Source organism: Alexandromys fortis, unplaced genomic scaffold (genome assembly GCF_014885135.2).
Source record: "Alexandromys fortis isolate MF-2015 unplaced genomic scaffold, M_Fortis_MF-2015_v1.1 scaffold_88, whole genome shotgun sequence".
NCBI classification, from domain to species: Eukaryota; Metazoa; Chordata; class Mammalia; order Rodentia; family Cricetidae; genus Alexandromys; species Alexandromys fortis.
Genome location: NW_026067961.1, coordinates 5621316 through 5645852, shown reverse-complemented (window position 1 = coordinate 5645852; position 24537 = coordinate 5621316). Strand labels below are relative to the sequence as shown.

The window sequence follows — 24537 nt, the reverse complement described above, 5'->3', positions numbered from 1 at the left end:
CCTTCAGCCCTTAACTGGACAATAACCAGCGGCCAAACTGTAGTAGATAGACTACATTTCGAGGCAACAGGCCGAGTGTATGGATCCAAGGTGAGATCTCAGTTGCTCTGTCTTTACCATGATCAATACGTCTGAAGCTGTGCCTGCAGTCCAATACAGTACATTCTCACAAACATGCAGGTCTACTGAAGTACCAGGCTCAGGAATGAGGTGTGATTTCTTTACTCTGACCCCTAACAGGTATGTCAGGGCTTTGTGATGTGGTGGGGAACGTACTTATCAGATGCTATGGAGACCAACAAACGCTCTGGGGAGCAGGCTGGCAGCTAGCCAGATGGTCACAGCTGCACCTACCACACTCAGAATACAAAATATGTATATGCACTCATCTACAAAATGCTTTCGTCATTACTTTTAATAATTCCTTATTATCTCCAAAGGAAAATTGATCGATTTTTTGCCAAGGCACAACTGAGGAGAATGGAACATGACTGCCAGCCTTTGTCCCTTGTGCATTTGGCCTCCAAATATCTGCCCTCTGAAAAGTTAAGAGCCACACCAAATATAAGCAGATCACAGGCATAGGGACCAGAACGAAAGGTACTTGTCTCACGTAAAAAACACAAACCCGTGTGTGTGCATGTGTGTGTACATATTCCTTGAGGCACATATTAACGTCAGAGGAGGATTGTTGAGCGTCAGTTTTCAACTTCAAGTTCAAGGCAGGGTCTTTTATTCAGCTATGTGTACACCAGACCAGCTGGCTGTGACCTTCCAGGGATTCTCATGTCTCTGCCTCCTTACCAGGTCTCTAGAATTAAACATAAACCAACATGCCTGGCCTTGTATGAGTTCAGGGAATCATGCTTTGCCCAGTGAGTCACCTGTCCAGCCCTTGTGAGTGTGTGCATGTGTATGTGTTTGCGTATGTACGTGTGTGTGTGTGTGTGTGTGTGTGTATACGTATGTGTGTAGTAGAACTTTTGGAGTTGATTCTCTCTTTCCATGTTTACACGGGTGTAGGATAGCAAACGCAGGCGATCAGGCTTGTGAGGTAAGTACTTTTACCCACTGTGCCCCATTAGTGGCCTTTGTTAGCATTTCTGAGACAGGATCTCACTTCCATAGCCCAGGCTAGCCTTCAGCTCAGCATGTAACTGTGAGGTCTATTCTTGCCTCAGACTCACAGCAATCCTCCTGTTTCAGCTTCCCGAGGTTACAAATGTGAGCTACCATGCGTGGATTGGTATTATTTGTTAGTTAATAGTTGTTAATTTAGATTTTTTGAAAATTGGTTCATCCCCTCCTTTTGTAATGCTGGGTCCATCAAATTCAGTGCCTTGTTCATGCTAGGCAAGCATGTCACCATGGAGGTACACCATGGGATGGTGCTGTCCACATTTAATCCACCTAGTCCAGATGATACCTTGCAGACATGCCCACAGACTTGTCTCCAGGGTGATCTGAGACCCTGTCACATTGACAATCAATATAAACATCACTGTTGATTTATATAAATTGGTTATCTTTATTATCTTATGTTTTTTCTGTTTCTGAATCTGTTCTGAGCTGTGTAACTGGTGCCCATCCTGGCACTGAGCTTATGTTCTTCCTGCTTTTGCTTGGCAACTGCCCAACTCTAGATTCTTTCCTCCTCCTCCTCCTCCTCCTCCTCCTCCTCCTCCTCCTCCTCCTCCTCCTCCTCCTCCTCCTCCTCCTTTTCTGTAACCCTGGTTGCTCTTTAACTTGCCAGGAAGACCAAGTTAGCTTTAAACTCACAGAGAAAGATGGTTGTCACCATTCTCTTCTCAGCTTTATTTTTGCTAGTGTGTGTGTGTGTGTGTGTCTTTGCACGTACGGGAGGGGGAGCTGGCGTGCCATGCAGCATGAGTGCACAAGTCAGAGGACCACTCTGCGGGATCTGTTCTCTCCTTCCACCTCTGTGTGAGTTCTAGGGCAGGGGGAAAAGGCGGGACTCAGGTGATAGAGCTCGCGCACGAGCGCCCTTTACCCACTGAGCCATGATGTTGAAAGTTTAAAGGAAAGACTTCAACTGGTCCACGTTGTGTCACGTGTCTCCCCTACTTCAGGGGGAGGTAAATACTGTGAGGGGCAGCCTCACAAATGCGCCAGAGGGCTCAGGCTACCTTCCCCTGGGAGGGGAGATGGCGTGGGGGCTGTCAGCACTGACAAATGCTCCTGTTTCCTAGGCAGAGGGTGGAGGCAGAGCGAATCTAAAGTCACAGTGCTGCCTAGAAATGCAGATTGCTCAACTCTGAGCCCGTGGGGTAGTTGAGAGACTGACTGTATTGATGAACTTACTGTAATTTGAAACTATAAAAAATAATACAGGGGGCTGGAGAGATGGCTTAGTGGTTAGGAGAACTGGCTGCTCTTGCAGAGGACCAGAGTTAGGTTCCCAGCATTCACACACATCTGTCCTCCAGTTTCAGGGGATCCAGTGCCCTCTTGTGGACTCTGAGGGCACTGCATGCAAGTAGTAATACATGCAGGCAAACACACATAAACAAATCTTTAAAAATTACATATGAAAAATTTGGGAAGAATAAGAAAAGTATCCATTATTTTACAGTAACGCATCTTAATCTTCTGCATTCCTTTCCCACCTGCTCCTTAAACATATCTTAAAAAAATATAATCCATTCTGTATTCATCAGGAATCTTGGAGGACCCATTGATAAGCTGTATTGGCAAAAGTTTGTTGAAATTTTGCTCCAGGCACAGGATTCTTTGGAGATCTAGTCATGAATAAGACATTTCTGGCCTTGGAGGATTCATAATCTCATAACTACATGTCCTTCAGTCATGACTACAATACAGTCTGTGGAATCAAGAGTAAAGAGTGATGTGGGCATTTCCGAATATAAGAAGAGCATTTTTAAAAATGTTTACTCTGAGAGTTGGGAGCTTGGTCACTGAATCTCCAGCATCCGCGTAAAAGCTTGTAATCAACTTGCTGAGTAGGCAGAGCCCTGGGGCTTGCCAGTCTAACCAATCTAGACTTAATTAATTAAAAAAAAATTTAAACAAGTTTGAATGGAAATGCTCTCTATGGATGGAAAATGCTACCCCAGAAGCCATAGGTCTCTAAGCAACAATCCCAGGGCCAGGTATGGGCCTCTCCCTGTTAGCTGCTGGCCAGGGAGCCACAGAGGCTCCAGAACAATAGAAGTCTATTGCATTGGATTGCTCCTGATCACCCACCCACGATACTGAAGACACCAACCACACACTGGAATGTATCACACCGCCAAATCAAGCTGGAACTGAGCCAGCAGCTTCCTCCCTCCTGGACGGCAAAGCCTCATGAGGTGCTGTGCAGGCTGCTGGGTAGGAACACTCAAGAGGCTGGAGAGACACGGGCTGCTCCTCCAGAGGACCTGAGTTCAATTCCCAGCACCCAGATGGCAGCTTACAACTCCCTGTAACTCCAGTTGTAGGGGATCCAATAGCCTCATACAGACATACATGCAGGCAAAACTCCAATGCACGTGAAATAAAAATAATTGTCATTAAAAAAAATCAAGGAAACCTCAAGTGTTCCTCAGCTCCACATTCTGTGAGAGACACTGACTGATTCACAACAAAACAAAAACCATAATAGAAGAAGGTGGAAAATAATAGGGGGAGATACAAGACTTGACATCCACACACATGTGCACACACAAACAATATGTGCACATATAACTGTTGTATAGCAGTTTCCTCCAAGATTACAACCTGTCTTTGTAGCGAGCTCCTTAAGATACAGGATGTTAAGCTGGGGCAGTGCTGGGCATATTCTTTTAATCCCAGCACTCAGGAGACTAAGGCAGGTGGATCTCTGTGAGTTCAAGGCCAGCCTGGTCTACAGAGTAAATTCCAGGACAGCTAGGGCTACTTAAAGAAACCCTGTCTCAAACAAAAACAAAACCAACCAACCCAACCAAACAAAAAAAGACACAGGCCAGGTGGTGGTGGCTTACACCTTTAATCCCAGCACTTGGGAGGCAGAGGCAGGCAGATCTCTGTGAGTTTATTTTATGGAGCTAGTTCCAGGACAGCTAAGGCTACATAGAGAAAACCTGTCTCGAAAAAAAACAAAACAAAACAAGACACGGGATGTTAAAGTGGAGTTGAAGCACCTGTATGTTCCAAGGGAAGGTGTAATATTCCATCCCACAGCTGACCACATTAAGCCCAGGAGGTAAATAATTCAGTGGCTTCAGGAAATTCCTGAAATTGATCAGATTCACTAGGCTCCTCTCTTCCCAAGCATATATACGCAGTAAGGCCTGCTGAGCTGCCTAGAAGGGGCATGGGCTGCTGAGCTGCAGGGAAAGACTGTTCTCCAGCCTGTTGAGCTGCCTGCAGATTGTGCAGTGTGTCCCAGGTTTCCAGCTTTTGTGAGCTGATACTCACAGGATGATGTGGGTGTGGGTGATACCGCTGCCTTCGAGTCATTTCTATGCCTGTAACTTCACCCATGCTCCTGGAAGTAACACCAATAAGATTCATTTGGTTTTACCAAGTTGGATTTGGGTAGATAGTTGGCCTGTAGTTAGCACCCTGTCTGAGAGGAGGAGGTGATTGCTAAAGGCTCCCCAGGAATAGTGCCATACAACAACAATACACAAAAGTTTATTGTATTTTAATTTTTGTCTTTCTTAACTTTATTTTCAAATAGAAAATGCTTCATAAATTTGCATGTTTTCTTTGGGCCGGGGCCATGTTGATTCCTATATCATTTCAATTTTAGTATACAACTTTTAATTAATAATTTATACCGGTGTATACCTGTTTTATGTGCACCATGTGTAGTGCCCATGGACACTAGAAGAGGGTGCTGAATCCCCTAGAACTTGAATTTCAGTCATAGGTGGGCTACCTGATGTGGGTGTTTGGAACCAAACCCAGGTCCTCTGCAAGATCAGTTAGTGCTCTTAAACACCATTTTTTTCCACAGCTAATTTTTATTTTTTCAATTATATGTATATGTGATATATTATATGTATATCAGAGTGTGGTTTTGTACATGTGAATGCAGTGCTCACAGAGGCAGAAGAGGGCATTGGATTCCCTGGAGCTGGAGTTAAGGTGGTTTGTGAGCCATTTGACATGGACACTAGGAATCACACTTGGGTCTTCTGCAAGAGCAATATGTACTCTTAATCACCGAGTCATCTCTCCAGCCCCTCCCAAGAGGAAGGGGGAAATGTACAGAAGAGGGCGGAATAAAGAACAGAAGACACTGGAAGGTGGAGAAGCTGTTAATGAGAGCCTCAGAACTGACAGCACCCTTTGTAAACGGTGGGTCAAAACATTTTAAACCAGGGGCTGAAGAGATGGATGGTTCAACTGTTAAGAGCACTTGCTGCTTTTGCAGAGGACCAGAGTTCAGTGTCCAGACTCAAATGGCTGCTCACAACCATCTGTAACTCCAGTTTCAGGTCAGATATACACACATTACATAAACATGCATGTGGATACACACATAAATCTTTCAAAAAATAAATACTGGGAATGAGACCACACTTAAACATTCTCGTCCCTTTAAAAGGATGTCGAATACCAAAAGCAATTCGTGTTTTACTTAAAATGTGCTATTACCCTTTTGACCCTCTCCAGATACAGCAACATTTTTTATCACAGGCCCTGGGCACTCCGGGCAACAAAGATCCCAGGCTAGGCCACAAATCCAAGAGCGGACCTAAGTGTTTCAAGGCACCACGCCCCTAAATAGTCTGCAACCTCTTCCATTTCAGATTCTTTCGGGGTTTTGGGTCAACTAGCCTCAGCGAAGAGTCTACCCTAAGTGACCCCTCGGTGCCCACAACGTCTGCTTCTCTCTCCCCTGGGTTCTCCTTACGGAGTCATCTACTACCCGTCCACCAGGAGACCCCGCCTCCGAGCAGAGATGCCCAATGAACTGTCTTCCTCGCAGTGAGGCTCCGGACTCCGCCCTCCAGCCAGCCCCACAGGCAGCGCTAACCAATACCAGGCTCTCTCCCTTCCTCGGGCTCCACCCCTCCAGGACCCGCCCCTCTCGGGTACCGCCCCCAGGGGCGTGGCCTTTGCCGCGCCTCCGCCGAGCGCGCGGAGCCCAATGCCGCCCCCTCCGCCGGTCCCTCCTCCGGCGGCCTGGCGCCTCCCTCCTTCCCCGCCGCGGTGACTCACGGAGAGGCGGAGGCTGAGGCGGCCGCTCCTGCTGCTGCTGCTGCCGCCGCCGCGGCTGCTGCTCCGGCTGAGCGCGCCCCGGAACAGGCCGCCGCGCTCCGGACCCGCAGCCCCCGGCGCCGCGCGCTCGGGCGGCCCAGGTAAGCGCGAGGCCGAGCCGCGACCGCAGCACGGGGTCGGCGCGGCGCCGGGGCACGGGGGAGCCGCCGGCCCTTTGTCTCCCGGGGAGGGGCCGCGGAAGGCACCTTCGACCCCGCCGAGACCCACCGGGCCGGCCCCGCTGGCGCGACGCCCTGGGCCTGGACCCGCCGGCGCGACGCCCTGGGCCTGGACCCGCCGTCCCCACCACGGCCGGCGCTGCTACCTCCCGCCTCTTCCCTTTCCCTTGGGGTTCTCCCCCTCCACAGGTGTCCCAGTTGCTCACCCTCTGGGCCCGTGTGCTTGACATCGCCTGTCCACCCTCCTGGTCCCATTGCCCTGTCTCCTCTTTACCTCACGTACACCCCTCTCCCAGCATCCTGACTCTCCTTGTTTCCCCTACTAAATGCTGCCAAGGTCTCTCTGGCTGCCTAGCCTCCCTTCCTCCCTCTGTAGTTTGAATGCACTGTCCGCTCCTCCAGTACTACCTCTCCCTGGTGTTTTTAGAAGGTATCTGTGAGAGACACATGGCTCATGTTCGCAGGGTACTTGTGAACATGAACCTGCAGGTTTAACCACTTGGACCTCCAAACTGCCCTTAACCCCTCCTCTTTGCCACCCCATTAACGATGCACTTCCTTTTCTCTTGAGCCTGGGGCTCTGGACACCCTGCCTCTTGAGGCCCTGCAGCCCTTGCTTGCTCCTGCTTATGGAACTCGTCTGAGCAGTATCTCTGTCGAGATAGCTTATGGGAAGGCCCAGGGGTATTGTGCTGGGCACAAATCAACAGTTTTATAAATAATGGGACGTGTGGCTTGCAGCACGTCCTATCTGAGGTTCTAACTATGCCCCTAGCTGTTAATTACTTTGTCTCCTGTCGCAGATGTCAAGGAAGTGTGCCTAGATAACTGCTGGGTAAATTGAGGCACAGATATGGTATGGGAGCTGGAGGCAAGTCAGTTTTTCTTGAGATTTACTTCTCAAGTGCGTTGGCTTCTGGTTCCCTGCTGCAGCCACTGGGCTCTTGTTCCTGGCTGGAACCCTGTGATAACTGATCTCTTCTGCCATTAAAGTGTTCGGAGATGCCAGAACTTCCTTGGATTAAAGCAGGGCTTCGAATCACAAATAAAGGTGCCAACTGTTAAGTGCCAGTGTGTCATTCATGGCTTCCTGGTAGCGTCAGTGTGGTCCATGTGGACAGAAGTCACTGCTGTGAGGTGGAAATTCATTCACGAACTCCATGCTCTGAGGCTTACACAATCCTGTCTTCTGGGAGATGACATTCCAAGAAGGAAAGAGGACAGATAATAACGAGTAAATAAGTAGGTGGCTAAAAGTCATTTCAGTGTCAAGTGCTGCGAAGGGGCCAGAGCACTAAGAATCGACGACAGCCTGGACGTGGTGGCGCAGCATTTGGGAGGTGGCGTCAAGGAGATCAGGAGCTCAAGGTCAGCCTGGGCTTCTTGAGACCCTCGCAGAGAGAGGGAGGGTGTTGGGAGAGAAAGGAAGAACCTGTAGGTTAAAAGAATACGTTTTGTAGGTTATAGTATATTATCCAAAGAGTTAGAAACCATTAGAGTCTGTTAAACAGAAAGGTGTTAAGATATGATCTAAGTTTTAAAGGATTGCTCTGGCCGCCTTCAAGAGACAGAATTATGGGGTGTGGAGGTGGAGGAAAAGGCACTAGTTGATTGTTGAAATTGCCCAGCTAGAGATGGTGGTGATTTTGCATCTGGGTGATGGTAGTAGAAGGATGGAATTAGAGCCAGCCCTGTTTGTTCCCCCCACCTCCCTTCACACACACACACACACACACACACACACACTACTGGGTGCAGGGAGCTGGGAAGCAAACTCTGAAAAACAGAACTACAAGTTCCATGTAGCGGGGAGAACGTCTCCCGATCTGACTTCGCTCAAGTTGAGCTCAGCAGATCTTGTTGAGGCTCCGCTGTGGGTCAGGCACTGGGTTAGACACACTCAGGTACGATGTCGCTCCTGCCTTTTGCAGTCTGGTGGACTCAGGACGTAGCTCAGAGAGAAGTCACCATAGTACAGCAGTGTGCTCGTGGGATAGGCTACCCCTGTGATGGAAGAGAGCTTGTGGGCTTATAAATTAGAGACGGAGGAGAGAGAACGCATTGGGCTTCCTTCCCATATCCAGCTGCAGCGTTTAAATGGAGGCATTAGTGCCCTGCCTCTGTTGTGAAGCGCTGGACAAAGACACTGAAGGGGCTAAGAATGCAGCTCAGTTAGAGGAAATGTGTGAGGCTCTTGGGTTTGGTGCCCAGTACTCCCAGATTAAGAAATTTGTCTCCGAGCTGTCTGAGGCCAGGGTCTCCACTGGAATTGTCTTTCAGTGTTTGAGGTCAGTGACCTTTAATCCCAGCCCTTGGGAGGCAAAGACAAGCAAATTTCTGTGCGTTTAAGGCCAGCCTGTTGTACAGAGTGAGTTCCAGGACAGCCAGGAGCTACCGAGAGACTCCGAAGTTTAAAAAAAAAAAAAAAAACCAAAAAGCAATCAAAAGATTAAAATTTTAAGGGCTGGAGAGATGGCTCAGAGGTTAAGGACACTGACTGTTCTTCCAGAGGTCCTGAGTTCAATTCCCAGCAACCACATGGTGGCTCACAACCATCTAAAATGAAATCTGGTGCCCTCTTCTGGCATGCAGGCATACATGGAGGCAAAACACTGTATTGTATATGTAATAAATAAAATCTTAATAAAAAAAAATTTTGAAAAAGGTGAGGGGAGAAAGAAAAGGAAAAGTAGTAAGTTAGGATGGTTTCATTGCAGCGAGGGAACACCTGAGTGTCATGAACTCGAGCTATTTAACAGAATTAAACTTGCTCTATGCTGCTGTAATTCTATATGTCACAGAGGCCTTTGGAGGTGACACGTGTGGGCAGTGGGGACCTAGGGGCTGGACTCCTTGGAAATCCCGTAGCAGGTTGTGCCTTTCCGTTGGTGCCTGTCATGTCGTCTGTTTCAGCTTCGAGTATACATATGCGTGTCTCGGAGCTGTCTGAGGCCACGGTCTCCGCTGGACTCATCTGTGTCTTTCACAGTGTTCGAGGTCGGTGACCTGCACAGAGTGTAAAGGTTGACGGCCAGTGGTGCTGCCCATGCCCGTGTCTTTTCTCATCAGACTGTGCTTTCTCAGAGCGATCTGGGGAAACCCAGCAGCCTGCCGTTGACTGTGCTCACTGGAGAGAGCAGCTCTTCCTAGATGGGGCTGTTCTCTGTCCAGCCCTGCCCCCAGAGAACAGCTGCCGAGGGTGCTGACCACGGAGTTATTTAACACCCCACAAATATGAGATGTAGCTCTTAATTAAAGCGCGAACTTTATACCGAGACTCTGGGCTTGGATCTCGGTTCTGCCGTCTTTGACTCTGCGAGCTTCAGAACATTATTAACCTCTCCATGTCTGAGCTTGCCCCGTCTGTAAAGTAGTGCTTTTTCCCTTGTGGAGTTGTTGAAAGGGTTAAATTAGCGAGCCCCATTTAGTGCCCAGGATGGCACCTTGTATTTAGTGTTCGCTTCATTGAACTGCTAGCTATTGTTTCGCTTTTTAAAGGATTGGGGCTGGGGAAATGGCACAGATGGTAAAGTGTTTGCCATACAAGAGTAAGGACTGGAGTTTGGATCCCCAGAACCCATACCAATGCTGGGTGGGTGTGGTGGCCTGCTGTAACTCCCCAGAGTAAGCCTGCTAGCCAGACTAGCCGCAGGAGGCTTTGGCCTTGATTGAGAGACCCTGCCCCAGTGAATGAGCAATCAAAGATAATCCCAGGCATTAACTTTGGGTTACCTCATGCATATGCACACGCACATAAATCTCCACACATGGAAAACACGCATGTACATGCACACCACATACATGAAACTGGAAAAAGAAAGTTAATTAGTTTGGTGTGGGGCGTGTGTGCGTGCACGTACAACACTCAGGAGTTGGTTCTCCCTCTTTTCTGTGGGGTCTGCGGTTGAACTCAGGTCACCAGGCTTGCCAGGCAAGTGTTTTCACATGCCGAGCCTCCATCAGCCCTGTTATTCCAGTTTTCTTTCATCAGTTTCTTACTTCCTGCGAGAATTTAAGCTCTTCGAGAGCAGAGTTTGTCTTTGTTTATTATTTATGGTCCAATTCAGCAGACGCTCGGTAAATCATTGTTTAGTTGAAGCTGGGCATGATGGCACACACCTTTAATCCCAACACACAGGAGGGAGAGGCAGGAGGATCTTTGTGAGTTTGAGTCTGAGGCCAACCAGGGAGGACCACATAGTTGAGACGTCTTTCAAAAAAGAAAAGAAGTCTTTCAAAAAAGAAAAGAAGTAAGCCGGGCGATGGTGGTGCACGCCTTTAATCCCAGCACTCGGGAGGCAGAGGCAGGCGGATCTCTGTGAGTTCGAGACCAGCCTGGTCTACAGAGCTAGTTCCAGGACAGGCTCCAAAGTCACAGAGAAACCCTGTCTCGAAAAACCAAAAAAAAAAAAAAAGAAAAAAGAAAAAAAGAAAAAGAAAAGAAGTTAAAATAACTGACACCAGACACCAGTCACTACTGTGTTGCAGATGTAGCCAAGATTCATGGTCTAATGAAGTTAGTTTTAAGACCTAGTCATTTCTTTAGTTTTGTTGGAAGCTAGACTTCAGGCCTCAGATGTGCAAGGCGGGGGCTCTCCTACTCAACTGCTGCCCAGCCCCACTTGGTGCTTCCTCTACTGATCCTGTCACCTAGTCGGTCAGCTTCGTAGCTCAGTGGTAGCGCACACACTTAGTATGCCTGAAGCCCGCTGTTCTATGTTTAGCAATGAAGAATAAAACAAAAAATAAATAATAAGTGAGCAAAAGACTGTGGGGTGTTGAGCTGGGACATGATGTCATCCCAGGGAGATCAGGAGCTCAAGGCTGTCCGCAGCTTTATGTATGAGACTTTGTCCCAAACAAAGAACGTGGGATGTTGAGGGAATAAACCTGGTTATAGCTGAGACAAATGAGTGTGAGGGTCTAGCTAGTTCTGATGGGTGACTTTTGAATGATGACCTGGTGAGCCAAAGGGACAGCTTGTAGGCAGCAAAGTAATGGGGGGCTGGAGTGTGGTGAGCAGAGTCAGGGCTGGATGGTGGCTGTGGTAGGAATTTGGGTTTCTCATGGATTCTGTACAGTAAGGACTTGATGCATGGGACCTTTTCCTGGAGCTCTCAGATGTCTGAATGCATCCTTGGAGAAGAAGCAGGATGCTAGCAAGAACAGTTGGGGTGGGAGCCTCTGGTTCTGGCCAACAGAGTCTGATTGAATAACCCTCAGGTAATCTAGGAGTTACAGGCTAGGCTGACCAAGACCTAGAGACTCAACTGAGCTTTCTTTCCTCCTGGAATCTGCAAATCAGCAAGCATTGCCTACTGCTAAGGCACTGGGTGAGCATGGGCAGCCCTTAGCTCCTTGCACTCTAGCAGGGGATATCTCATGGGCTCTGGTTTAAGCTATGTAAATTAGTTCTCCCTCCCCCTTTTCTCTGCCCATGTTCCTCCTTCTCATCATCATCATCATCATTATTATTATTATTTTGCAGTGCTTAAGTCTAATGCAGGGTGTTGCACATGTTAAGCAAGCGCTCTCCCAGCCCCGAGCTTCTGATATATCATGATTGAATAGGTAGCTTTCCTGTCTCCTCTTTGCTTCTACACTCAAGCCAAGTATCAGCAGGCCTGCTGTGGAGTCAGGCACGCTGTCGCCTATGAGCGCCTGCTGTCTGGTCACCTGATGAGAACACAGTGATGTCTAGAAAGCACTGGCCTTCTTTGCTGTGAATGGAGCAGAATTGGAAACTTATTGCAGTCAGAGAGAAGCAGGCAGAGGCACAGCTCGCTGGGAACTGAGCTGGCATCTGGCCTGATCCAGCGGCCAGCTCCCAACCTCCCTCAGGCATGCCATTGTCCATTATGAGCGTGATGCCGCATGCCTGCCAACCTTGAGAGGCCAAAGGCGTTAGCAGGGATCAAACTAGTCTCCTGTTGTGTAAGTCACACTCGGGGTCCTGAGGCATTTCATTGACAGAGTCTGAAGCAGCGATTAGTCACACATTGTCTGTGTAGGTGCAGCCTCTAGCTCGTGTTGCAGGGCTTCTTAAGAGAGTAAGAATGACGTGTGCTTATTTAGAAGACGAGGAAGTGAACGGCAGTGACGCTTGTGTCCATTGTCTCATTTGAGCTTCACTATGGTTTTGGAAATGCGTGGTTATTACTACTTATATAACCGGAAGTGGAGGTCTGGAAAGGTTAGCAAGCTTGTTTGTGGTCCAGCTCATCCTGGACAGAGAGCTGGCTCTCTGGCTGTGGCCCTTTTCTCTTGAGGGGGCTAATTAACCTTTCTTTACTCACTTTCCCTGATGGTAAATGGGAATAATGATACTTAGGCTTGAACTTGGTTTATGAGAGAGGACTGGGCACCAGCTGCGGACTTGCTCCGTTATTAAAGGCCTGTTATGCTCTGGTCCTCCACAAAGCCTTCCTGTGGAATAACTGCACTAAAGCATTGTTCTCCTCCTTCGGAAGTTTCTGAAGGACTGAGGATCACCAATGAGTCTGTTTTTTATAGTTGTGTTCTGTGTAAGCTTCTGTAAGATGTGTGTAAACCATGCATCATACGTGATGGTCATATGCCATACCCTGATGTCATGTGTGGAGTGGAAAAAGCTGATCCCTAATCTTGTTCTGATGCCATTTGTCATTCAAGCCAAGAACAGAGATGGAGAAGTGTTGTCTCCTACTTGTCCATCTTTCTTCTAATGAGCTGTTACTTCAGTTAATGCATAGTTGGGGACTAGGAACGTAGATCAGCCAATACAGTGCTTACCTGGCTTGTAGGTGCTGGGACTACTGTGGTAGATAGCAAAAATATCACCAAAAGGCTAACTGTGTAATGGAGTCATGTGAGTCAAAAACACAAGAGTGTTTTGAATTCTCGAGAACAGACCAGGGGTAGAGTTCTCAGAGGTGCACACATCACTGGGAAGAAGAACAAGGGGAAGAGTTAACAGCCCAGGGCCTTTGTGTCTGGTGACAGATGTGACATTTAGTATCTAATGATAGCCACAAGAACACCTTGGAGGCCAGGGTTAGCCAGACCTTGCTTCCATGGTGGGCATGCTGGTGTGTTCCTGTGATCCCAGCACTTAGGAGGCTGAGGCAGAAGGTAGAAGAGGGTAAGAGCAGTCTTGGCTACATAGCTAGTAGCCTGAGCGGCTCTCAGGTGCTGCTGGGAAGGAAGGGAGTTGCTTCCCTTTAAAGGGTACTTTGGTGGTTGGAGGCAGAGGCAGACAGATCTCTGTGAGTTTGAGGTCAGTCTAGTCTACAAAGAGAGTTCTAGGACAGCCAGGTCTGTTCCATAGAGAAATCCTGTCTTAAAGAGAAGAAGGGGTGATGGCCTGGAACTCACTGTGTAGAGCAATCTGAACTCACAAGAGATCCACCTGCCTCTGCCTTTCTGTGTGAGACTGTCGTGTGTATCGCCACGCTGTGTGAGACGGTCGTGTGTATCGCCACGCTGTGTGAGACGATCGTGTGTATCACCACGCCAGGCCACTTGTTGTGTTTCAGTAGCCATTGCCTTTCCTTGTTTCTGCAGGATTCTCTTCCTATCAGTCAGGTTCCTCTGCTGCCAACTTCAGACAAGGGCGCATGGTGGTGGGTGAGCTGTGGGGGCCTCTGCTGTGCCCACGGAGTTCATCGTGGAGCTTGTGCATGCGGAAACTCTGTTATTGCCCCTGTTTCAGGTCAAATGCGCAGAATGGGGTGGGGGCAAGACTCTTCTTCCCCAAATCTGCCCAGCACCAGGCCTGCCCATCTCCTCAGAGGTCAAGGTGAGGGAGACCCAGCAGGTTATATGAAAGCACACAGTGTTCCTTCCCCCTCCAGTTTGGCCAGGTGGAGGGAGCAAAGGGCGGGAGAGGTAACTTCCCACATTTGGAGGGAGAGAGGAAGGTGGAAGGCCATTGTGCAGTCCTCCTGGGCTAATGGGCTGCCCCGCCCCCAGACTTTGACTGGGGCAGAATCTGTCTGATTAGAAGGTGGGCCCAGCAAGGACACCAGGTCACTCAGTGCCCCTGTACTTCTTCAAGTGAGGTTAGAGCCTGTGGTGATGCTGTGGCAGTCAGAAGAATGTGACCCACTTCTGCTGCCTCTTCTGTGTAGGGAGCTGGGCCGTAGGCTTTGAGACAGGCTCCAATTAAGCCTTTCTCGGGCCTGCGAGTCACCTAAGTGTCTAACCACATGTTTCCTGCTGCTGGATCCTGTGGTCCTTGTCTCTAAACTGAGCAAGCAAATGAGCTTACCGCCTGTTATTCTGCAACCTTGGACTCCACCAGTGGGGTTTCCTGTGGAGATCAGGGTCCTTCATGGATCAAACACCTCTCAATGTGTGGTCCCACCCCTGTTCTTCCTGCTAAATCATGAGGTCAATCGTGAACCAGTTTCCAAGGAGATGGTTAGCCCTGCCCATACCTGAATCTCAGCATGCTGCCCTAGGCAGCCCAGCTTCCCAGAGACCCATCCCAGCCATCTCCCTGTCTCTGCCCCATTGAGGACTGGGGAATAAGACCCACTTCTAGTTTCTATCAGATGGCAAGTATTTAATGCCCTTTTGATTATTATGTGTCTCGTGTGTTAAGTGGGGGCTGCTGATGTAAACACACAAAGGTATGAATACTGCTAGGATAAAACCTGGTAAATCTGTCCTCTGATTGGTGCCATTTTCTTTATGAAGGCCACAAAAGGTGGGAACTGCAAAAGTCAGTCATAGCTAGGCTGTGTGAATCCTTCCCTAACTATGCTTCTCTTGATTTCTAGACTGAGGAAGGGGGCCCCTCATCCTGTCTGTCAGTGTTGATGACAGTGCTTGCAGGCTTAGGAACTTGGCCTTCCTCTGGCCAGTCACTGGGGCTGGCAGAAGATGGAGTGCAGGTGGTTCTTAGAAGGGTATGGTGGGGCGTTTAGGCAAACAGCTGGCTGTGAGGCATCTCTCCATCCTTCCTCCCCATTTCCACTTTTTTCTCAGCATAACCTGCTGCAGCTTGAGACAGAACTCACTGGGGTGCAGGCAGCTAATGCTGAGCTGGGATCACCTCCTCCTGGGGATGCTGCCACTGCCACCTGAGAGGCCTCAGGCTGTCCATTCTCGTTGCACTTTGGGTAGTGACCAGTTACACTCACTCCTTGATCTCTGCAGAGCAAGGACTTCTGAGGCCTCTCAGTACTATGGATGCTATCAGACACTGCCCGGGACCTACAGGCCCACTCAGATGCAGTGTGCTCATTTATCTTGGACCCTGGGTCGTTCCTCTTTCTTTTTTTTAAAGACCTTTTTTTTTTTTTTTAAAAATTCTGTGTGTATGAGTACTTTCCCCCCGTGTATGCATGTACACCATGTGTGCCTAGTACCCAAGAAGGCAGAGCAGGGCATTGGATCCTCTGGAACTGGAGCTACAGATGATTTTTAGCTGTCATTTGGAGGCTGAGACCTCCAATCAGTGCTCTATCTGCCGAGCCATCTCACAGGAGGAGGACAGGCCCTCTGGCATTCTATACACACAGGCTTCTAAAGATTTAATTAAGGCTTTTGTTGTGAAACGTGACAGTCTTTGGTGAGTGACTTTAATTTAAAACCAGGAATGTTTGCCGGTTTCGCCAGGGACTTCTGCTCCCTTTTGAGGCTTGGTGGTTTGGGGAATGAGGGGTATCACTACAAGTGGGAAGTATGGCTTTAGCTCCGGAGCTAGATTACCAGGGTGTGTCCAGTTCTGAGTAGATCACCAACCTATTGGCAGTAGGGACAGTTCCTTGGAAGCCTCCCGCCAGTCCCTGTGGCTTCCAGTCTAGTTTCTGATCACTTTCCTGAGCTTGCTTTCCCTTGGAAGCCATGGTGTAAGCCCCATCCTACCCCCGTTTCACTGTCACAGGAGCTAGCTCCTTGGAGCATGTACTGCCTGGTCGCTCCTCACCTGAGCCGTGGCCAGCACTGCCCATGCCTTCAGGATGGACGAGGCCTTGTGACCCCTCTTCAGTGTTCTTGGTACCATGTCCCAGTTATTGAAGAAACACCTGGAGATCCCGAGGGCCTCTGTGCTGGGAACAGCCTGTCAGCAGCTGGGGAGGAAGGAAACTAAGTCCTCAGCAGCCAATGAAGGGGAGGTTCCTCCTTCCTTGGATTATGTCCTGTTCCGAGGTAGCTGGGGGCGGAGGAAAGGGAAGCTTGCTGGCTGTGGCTCAGCAGAAGTGTTCCCCGGAGGCCTTCAGCTGCATTATTAGGAATGTGAGAACTGAAGTTGGTACCTGTGTCTTAGCACAAATTCCCACGTTCCTATGTACTAAGATTCTGTTCATTAGGAAGAGGCAGAGACCCTACAACTTAGGGTGGTCACTAGGAGTCAGCTCAGGTCATCACCCTGAGGTTCTAAGCTGGGTCTGAGAATACAGATTTGTCATTCCCAAAGCTGGGCAAAGAAATGGGGTGGCTCATAGGCCAAGCCTGCTGCCTCTGGGGACACAAGTAATGATAATGAGCCCTCATGCCACAGGCCAGCCTATTGATTTACGTTCTAGCCCCAATGGTAGAAGACTTGGGGCTCCCTGGGCCATCAGAGGTGGCTTGGGAGGCCAAGGCAGAAGACCTGTGGAAAGATGTTTCTATTTGTTCGATTGATTATTTTATGGATATAAATGTATGTCTGTGCACCATGTGCATTGGTACCCACAGAGGCCAGAAGAGGGCATCAGATCCTCTCGGTTGGAGTTAGAGATGGAAGTGAGCTGCCTGTGCATTCTGGGAATTGAACCCAGATCCTTTGGGAGAGCTTCAGTAATAACTGAGCCAGGGAGGTTATTCCAGAAGCAGTAGGCTACTCTAGGGTAGTCTGGGAGAGAGACCCTGTGGTCCTGTGAGGCTTGGGCTGGCTACCCAGGCCTGCTTTTGAGGTGGGCTTGGCCCATAATGGTGAAGGCCACTGAGCAGGTCTATGGCTCAGCAAGGAGACCGTATGCAGTTCACAAAGAAACTGGAATGGCCTTTCCGTGTAAATACACAACACCATCCTAGTTTCCTCCTGGGTTGGGGTTCTCTGGCAGTGCAAGAGGTGTTGTACACTCTGGGGAGCTGAGGGAGTTGTTTATAAATAGGCCAGGGCCCCAGACTCCGTGTCACTCACCCCTCTGGGGCTTGACAGGCTGATGATCCTGGGACAGGTTAGATTAGAGGAAGATCCGAGCCGGATCCTGTAGGCGAGCTGGTTCCTGACTTAAGGTCTCAGACCACGACTTGGCCGAGTTTCAGTGTGCCAGCTGTTCTCTAGGGAGGGGGAAAAAAAGAACCATGCCTTTCTTCCCTTCATCTCTGTCTCTTCCTGTGCAGAAAAGAGACCTCTCTGATTCTCGGTCAGAACTCTGGAGCCTAGGGACAGAGCTCAGAAGCTGGAGTGTTGGGAGCAGTCAAGAAGCTTCCTTAGCTCAACATCCTCTTCCTGTGTGCTTTGTTCTCTGCTGACACACCAGAGCCTGATGCCTTGCTCTGAACAGTGGCACAGAGTCTCTCTGTTACAGATTTTCTGTGAGTTCTATCTAATGGGAGGTGTGAGTCCACTGTAATGCATTTCTGAGAACAAGGCCCTGGGCCAGCCTTAAGCTGCCCCCTCTTGCACTCAGCCGCACTCCGGGTGCAGTGACCTGAGTAGATGGAGGTGCAGGCAGAAGTGTAGACGCACTGTGACATGGGCAGAGAACAGTCATGGGTTGGTGTCATGGATCAGGGCGGGAAGGAAGAATGGTTGAGGCTGAGGAAATAGATGCAAAGGCCCGGAGTATGTAGAGCAGGGTGTGATTGGCAACTGTGATGTGGCCATCAGACGGTTTTTCTTGGCCTTGATTCCTGGCTCTGATATAGTACAGTTGTGCCTGGTGTCCTTAGAGCCACCTGCAGACACTAAATTCTGCAGATGCTCAACTCCCTTGTGTAAAATGATGTGTTTTCACACCGCTTGTGCACATCTTCCAATATACTTTGTTTTTTAAGATAGTCTTTAGCTCAGAGTGGCTTCAGACCCCATTAGTACCCAAGGATGATCTTGAATTTCTGATCTTCCTGGCTTCACCTCCTAAATTCTGGGATTATACATGTGTGCACAGTTGGGCAATGGTGGCTCACGCCTTTAATCCCAGAACTCAGGAGGCAGACGCAGGCAGATCTCTGTGAGTTTAAGACCAACATGGTCTACAGAGTGAGTTTTAGGACAGGTCCAAAGCTACACAGAGAAACCCTGTATTGAAAACCAAAAAAAAAAAAAAAAAAAAAATACTAAGTGTGTACACCACACTCAGTTTTGTGTGGTATTGGGGATCCAGCTCAGGTAGGCTAGGTAAGCACTCTGAACTGAGCTATACCCCATGCCCTCCAGGATTCTTTATTTTTCTGATTTATTTATTTGCTAAGCTAGGTGTCACATTCTAGCACCAAGAGAGAAAGAGGCAGGCTGATCTCTGTGAATTTGAGTTCAACCTGGTCTATATAGTGAGACCCTGTCTCAAAAAAACCTTACATATAAAGTGGGCAGTGGTGACGCTTGCCTTTAATCCCAGCAATCAAGAGGCAGAGGCCAATAGATTTCTGTGTTTAAGACTGGCCTGATCGTGCTGGAGAGATGACTCAGTGGTTAAGAGCATTGACTGTTCTTTCAGAGGACCTGAGTTCAATTCCCAGCAACTACATGGTGGCTCACAACCATCTGTAATGAGATCTGGCGCCCTCTTCTGGCCTGCAGGCATATATGAAGGCAGAATGTTGTATACGTAATAAAAAAATAAATTAAAAAAAAAAAAACTGGCCTGATCTACTAAGTGAGTTCCAGGACAGCTTTCAGAGAAACGGTGTCTCACAAAACCAAAACCTTCCATGGGCTGGCTCAGAAGTTTAGAAAGGTTGCTATTGTTGTAGAGGACCCAAATTTGGTTCTGATTATTCAAGTCAGGTGGCTCACAACCACCTCTAACTCCAGCTCCAGGACATCTGATGCCCTCTTCTGGTCTCCACAGGCATATATCTGCATATGCATGTGCTTATACCTACATACAGACACACATCAATAAAAATAAATCTTTTTTTTTTTTAAATGCTGGGGCTAGAAAGATGATGGCTCAGTGCTTAAGGGTGTACTGCTTTTGCAGAAGACCAAAGTTCAGTTCCCAGCACCCAAGTGATGTAACTCACAGCCATCTGAAACTCCAGCTCAGGGGACCTGAAGCCTTAGCATCCTTGGTCACTGCACATACCCATATATAGCACCCACAATTAAAATAAAGTGAAAAATTTTGAAAAACAAAATGTGCCTAGCTGGAAACAGTGGTACACGCCTTTAATCACAGCACTCAGGAGGCAGAGGCAGGTGCATCTTTGTTAGTTCGAAGCCAGCCTGGTCTACAGAGTGAGTTCTAGACCAGCCAGCCAGGACTATGTAGTGAAATCCTATCTCTAAACAAACAAACAACAACTAAACATATAAACAATGAAAGTCTTGTAGGGTTGGAGAATGTAGCTTAGAGGTGTGAATGTGTGCATGTGTGAATCTGTGTTACAGGGCCAGAAAAATTATCTTTAGATGGTGCCAAATGTCTCCTGGGAAGTGAAATTGCTCCCATGAGAGCCACAATGTAGAAGGAATAATGGTGAACCTGGATCTGTCCCCGCCCCTGCTATGGGCAGGATGAAAGGGGCCCTTTTGGCTTCTTTTGTAGCCTGTTGGTCTTGGGAAATCTCTCTCCAGGTAGGTCCTGGAGCCCTTTTGTTTTATGTGATGGTGGCCTTTGGAACCTTCACTGAGCCAGGCTCACTGCCCAAAAGGGAAGAGTCACACACATCTCCAGGGCTCTCATGGACTTTCCGGCCTCCCCATCCTGCTGTGCTGTGGCGTTTCTCCTGTGACAGGTTGGAGTACTAGTTAGATTCAGTACAGTCAGAGCCTTCACTGAAGGACGGTCATGAGGGCTGTGCTCCTGGGTTATCCTGAAGCCCCATGAGTGGCGCTGCTGTGACTGGGACAGGCAGCAGCTTGGCTCAGAAGGGAAAAGTTAGAGTCAGAGAGACTGCATCACCCCTGCATGGCCTCACAGCTGTTTCCTACTTGATGAAGCCTCATGCACTGAGACTAAGGTGGGCCATCCTGGATGCGACTGAAGCCATGCCTTTGGAGAGCCACTGCGTCCTCCCCCGCTTGCCCAGAAACAACCAAGAGTTAGTTGACGCCTCGGATCTTGTGCTTCTTAGGAACCAGACAAATGGGTCTGGAGAGATGGCCCAGAGCTTAAGAGCACAGACTGCTCCTTTAGAGGACCCAGGTTTGGTTCCTAGAACCCACGTGGTGGCTCGTAACTGTCCCTGACTCCAGTTCCAGGGGTCCTGGCCTCTGAGAGTACTGTATGCTCCTGTGCACAGTTGTAGATCCAGGGGAAACATCCATACACATAAAAATAAAGAGCTAAAACCCCGATGTAACCACAGTATAATCATTCCACTCCACATGAATAGCCCTGACACAGTATTCTCACATGATCTCCAGTTGCCCAGTAATGTCCTCTGTAACTCTGGCCTCTGCTTGTAGGATGCAGCTCAAAGCAGGGACTCAAATCCAGGCTCTGCTTTGGAGTCCTTTGTGGCCTTGGGCGGATTGCTTAGCTTCTCCCGATCCTCAGTTGCCTCACCCATAACCTCGCAGGCTTGTGAAGACTAGATTTAACTAAGACAGTGTGTAGACCATGACTGGTCCATTCCTGGCACGTGGAAAATGCCACAGCGGTAGTCGTAATTACCATTGTTCTGCGGCATGGCCTGGCTTCATACAGCAGGAAGGAACTGGAGGCAGGTTTGAATTTGGGTTGGCATCCTTGGGACAAATTCCTAATCCCAAACTCATTTCCCAAGAATGGCACTGTGCCCTGCAAACTGCGTAACTTGCCCGAGCCGTCATCAGGAGCCAAGCTGTTGCAGGTTAATTGCTGAGGATGGAGCAGGTGGAATTTTTCTGTGGCGCCCATGTTTATTACATCCCTAGAGGACCTGAGGTGCTGCCCTGTGTGGGATTCCAGCAGAAGCCATAACTCAGCCCTCCTCCCTCTCCCTGACCCAGAACACATTTTTACTGATTTACAGGAGGGTGACAGAGGAGCCCACATGACCTGGGTTCAAATCCTGATTCGGGTTCAAAAAGCTGGGCAGTCCTGTGCAAATCATCATGATGCAGTTTACAGGGTTGGTGGTGGTAGAGATGGTGTGGCTTATTTGCAGAGCCAGGGGAAGTGCTTTGCCCGCACTCTGTTTAATATAACATTCTCAAGTGGCCATGGTTTTGATTGTCACGCCTGCAGAGGAGGTACTGGCATCTGGTAGGTAGAGGATGCTGGTGGTCATCGTACAGCACACAGGGCAGCCTACGACAAGGACCCATCTGTTAACCGTCCTCAGGGTGATGCCCAGAGACCCTTGTGAAAGATCCCCAGTGATTGGGGCATAAGGGGTAGAAGGGAGTCCCCTCTAGATCCTCACCCCTCCCATTCCTGTGAACCAGCTGGGGCCTGGTGGTCAGATTCAGTAGGGGAATGGAGAGAAGGAAGCTTGGAGATTTTAAGCATGTAGATTCTTAAATTTTTATGTGTATTTATTTGTGTGTACTGTGTGTGGAAGCAGAGGACAGCCTGTAGAGTTCTCTCCCACTAATAGAAGTTTTATATATATGTATATATAATATATATCTTTTAATTTTACTTATTTAACTTGTATTTAATTTATATTTATATTTTATTATATATTTATTTTGAAATTATATAATTCTATTTAATTTTTATTTTAATATATATTTAAATATATTTAATGTATGATACTATAGGCGTGTTCTGCTGTGGTGGCCCTGCTCCTCAGCCTCTTTAAAGAGAGCTTTTTATCTTAGAACAGTCTCACTAAGTCTGGCCTTGACTCACACTGTAGCCTAATCAGGCCTTGAAATTACAGTCCTCTGCCTCAGCCTCCCAAGGCCTACAGGCCAGCAGTGGTGTGACACTGACTTCCTGTTTGCTGCTGTCGTCCTCATCCCGCAGGTCAGGAGTCTGAGAAGGCTGTCCCTGTAAGAGCCCCAGTGTGCACCTTCATGCTTCCCCCACAGAATGTGGGCCCTGAGGTCTGTCAGCACAGTGGGTCCCCAACCTGGGGACTTCCTGTCACCATCCTCCTCTAAGACTCTTGCAGCGCCTCTGCCTTCACCCTGTGCACATATTGATGGTGTAAAAGCACACGTTTTCCCAAGGCCACTCGCTGTTGTCGGGAACCGGGTGTGTCTTCAAGTTCCAGTGCCCTGCCCTGATGCCTGGCAGTCAGTCACAAAGTTTTCTTGTTCCTACTTTTGCTGGACCCTTCCCTGCCTGTTTGGGCTCACTGGTGTTGGTTAGGTAATATTTGGGGTGCCTCTTTGCCTCGGCATTGCTCTGTTCCCTGCCCCCGTATATCACATAGTTAGAAGGCTGGAGGAGGCCACTGTGACTCAGTTCCTTTTCACCTACAGGAGGACAAGGGCTGGGTTCCTCTGGCAGCAGACTCTGAACTGAGGAGTAATGACCTTGGCTGGATAACCAGTGGTCTTGTCCTCTCACACACCTTTGACTGGAGGTTGTGTGGGGGGACAGGAGCTTTGTACAGCCAGTCTGTCTCCCATTTAGTTCCTGACCTGCAGTGGAGGCAGAGGGTGCTGGTACTGTAGCAGTCAGGGCCTGCATATCCATTCTGCAGACTCCGAAGTGGTCATTTCCTTTTCCTCTGGTCCCCAGCCCCAAGGCTGCATCTGCTTGGGAGAAAACCTGAGCTTGGGAACTGACCTCTGCCTTCCTGTTTCAGGCTTTGCCTGGGATGATTCCAAGAAACAATGGCCTTTGTGTTCACTTAGAAAGTCCTCTCTGACACTGGAGTCATCCTAGCCCACAGCCCCAGCAGTGCTCGCTTGTGCGCTCTGTGTGTGTGTGTGTGTTCGCAGGTGGGATCTGTGCAGGCTTAGCACAAGGGATTGATGCCTGTAGGTGGTCCTCCTTTTCCTGTCTGTGCCTCCTCCCCAGGTTTCTCTGTGCTCCGCTTTCTTCTGTCTTTGTGCTGTGATCTTTGTACCCTTTCTCATGTGTAGACCCCTCTTCTTCCCTTGCTTGCTTGATTTAGTCAGTTCATTTACATATTTTTGTTGTTGTTGTTGTTGTTTTGGTTTTTTTTTTTTTAGACAAGTTCTCAAGTAGCCTGGACTGGTCTGGTCTCAGGTCCCTAAATAACTGAGGATGACTTTGGACTCTTGGCCTTCATCTCCCAAATCCTGGCCTTCTAGACTTGTACCACCAATCCTGACTCCCTTGTTCTTTTGGACTGTGTGGATGTGGCTTGAGAATCACCCCCAAACACACTGTTGGCTGGCCCCACCTTCAAGAGGCAAAAGGAAAATTAAGAGTAGTTCCAGACAAGACCCAGGCCAGTCTCCAGCAAATAGTACAATGGCCACCTAGCAGGAGTGGACCCATACAGGTACAAGGACAAATAGGACTGTCTCTGCCCTGCTTCTGAAGTGGGACAGAGAGGTGGCTGTCAGCACCAGTGCTGAGTTTGGGGGTGGGGGACTGCTTAGAGCCATAAACCCAGGAAGAAGCTGAAGCCGAGGAGTGCCCCTGAGGAGAGGATAGGTTAGCACTCTCCCACGTGCAGTAGGTGCTGGCTAGCAACTGCTCTTACTGTGCCCTGTCTGCTGCAGCTGGGGCCGGAGGGGCTTCTCCGTGATGGCTGGGTTAGTGACAGGTGAACAGTGGGGCCTGACTGAGGCAAAGTGGGTAGAGGGCTCGCAGCAGAGCTGTCCTTGCTTGCTCGTCATGCACGCTTGGGCTTCACCTAGGCCACTTAGCTCGGTCACCCTAGACCAGGGCTTGATGCTCTGGCAAGCTGGGTTTGGTTCAGGGAGGCCCAGACACCTTGGGCCTCAGATTTCTCCTGCTCTTCTGGGTGTTCTGCAGCAGCCCAGGCCTTCCTGTGTTATTCACCTGTATGGGCTCACAAGGCTTCTCTCCCAGATCCCCGTGCTTGCCTAGTACTGCTCAGGAGGTCCTGGTGCCTCCACTCTGGTCCCAGGCATCTTTGGAGATGTTCACTGTGTGCTTACTCTACGCAAAGAAAGAGT

At 49.1% G+C, this 24537-nt stretch overlaps 1 protein-coding gene across 2 annotated transcripts in view; it reads left to right on the top strand.

The window, feature by feature from the left end:
- The first annotated feature begins 6109 nt into the window (after positions 1-6109).
- Ctnnbip1 (catenin beta interacting protein 1) overlaps positions 6110-24537 on the top strand; it is a 48380-nt gene continuing 29952 nt past the window's right edge. The window contains exon 1 of one of the 2 annotated variants that reach the window (XM_050153370.1): positions 6110-6317. The gene's annotated coding sequence lies outside the window, so the exon portion shown is untranslated. The remainder of the gene's footprint in view (positions 6318-24537) is intronic. The other variant, XM_050153369.1, reaches the window with a different exon arrangement.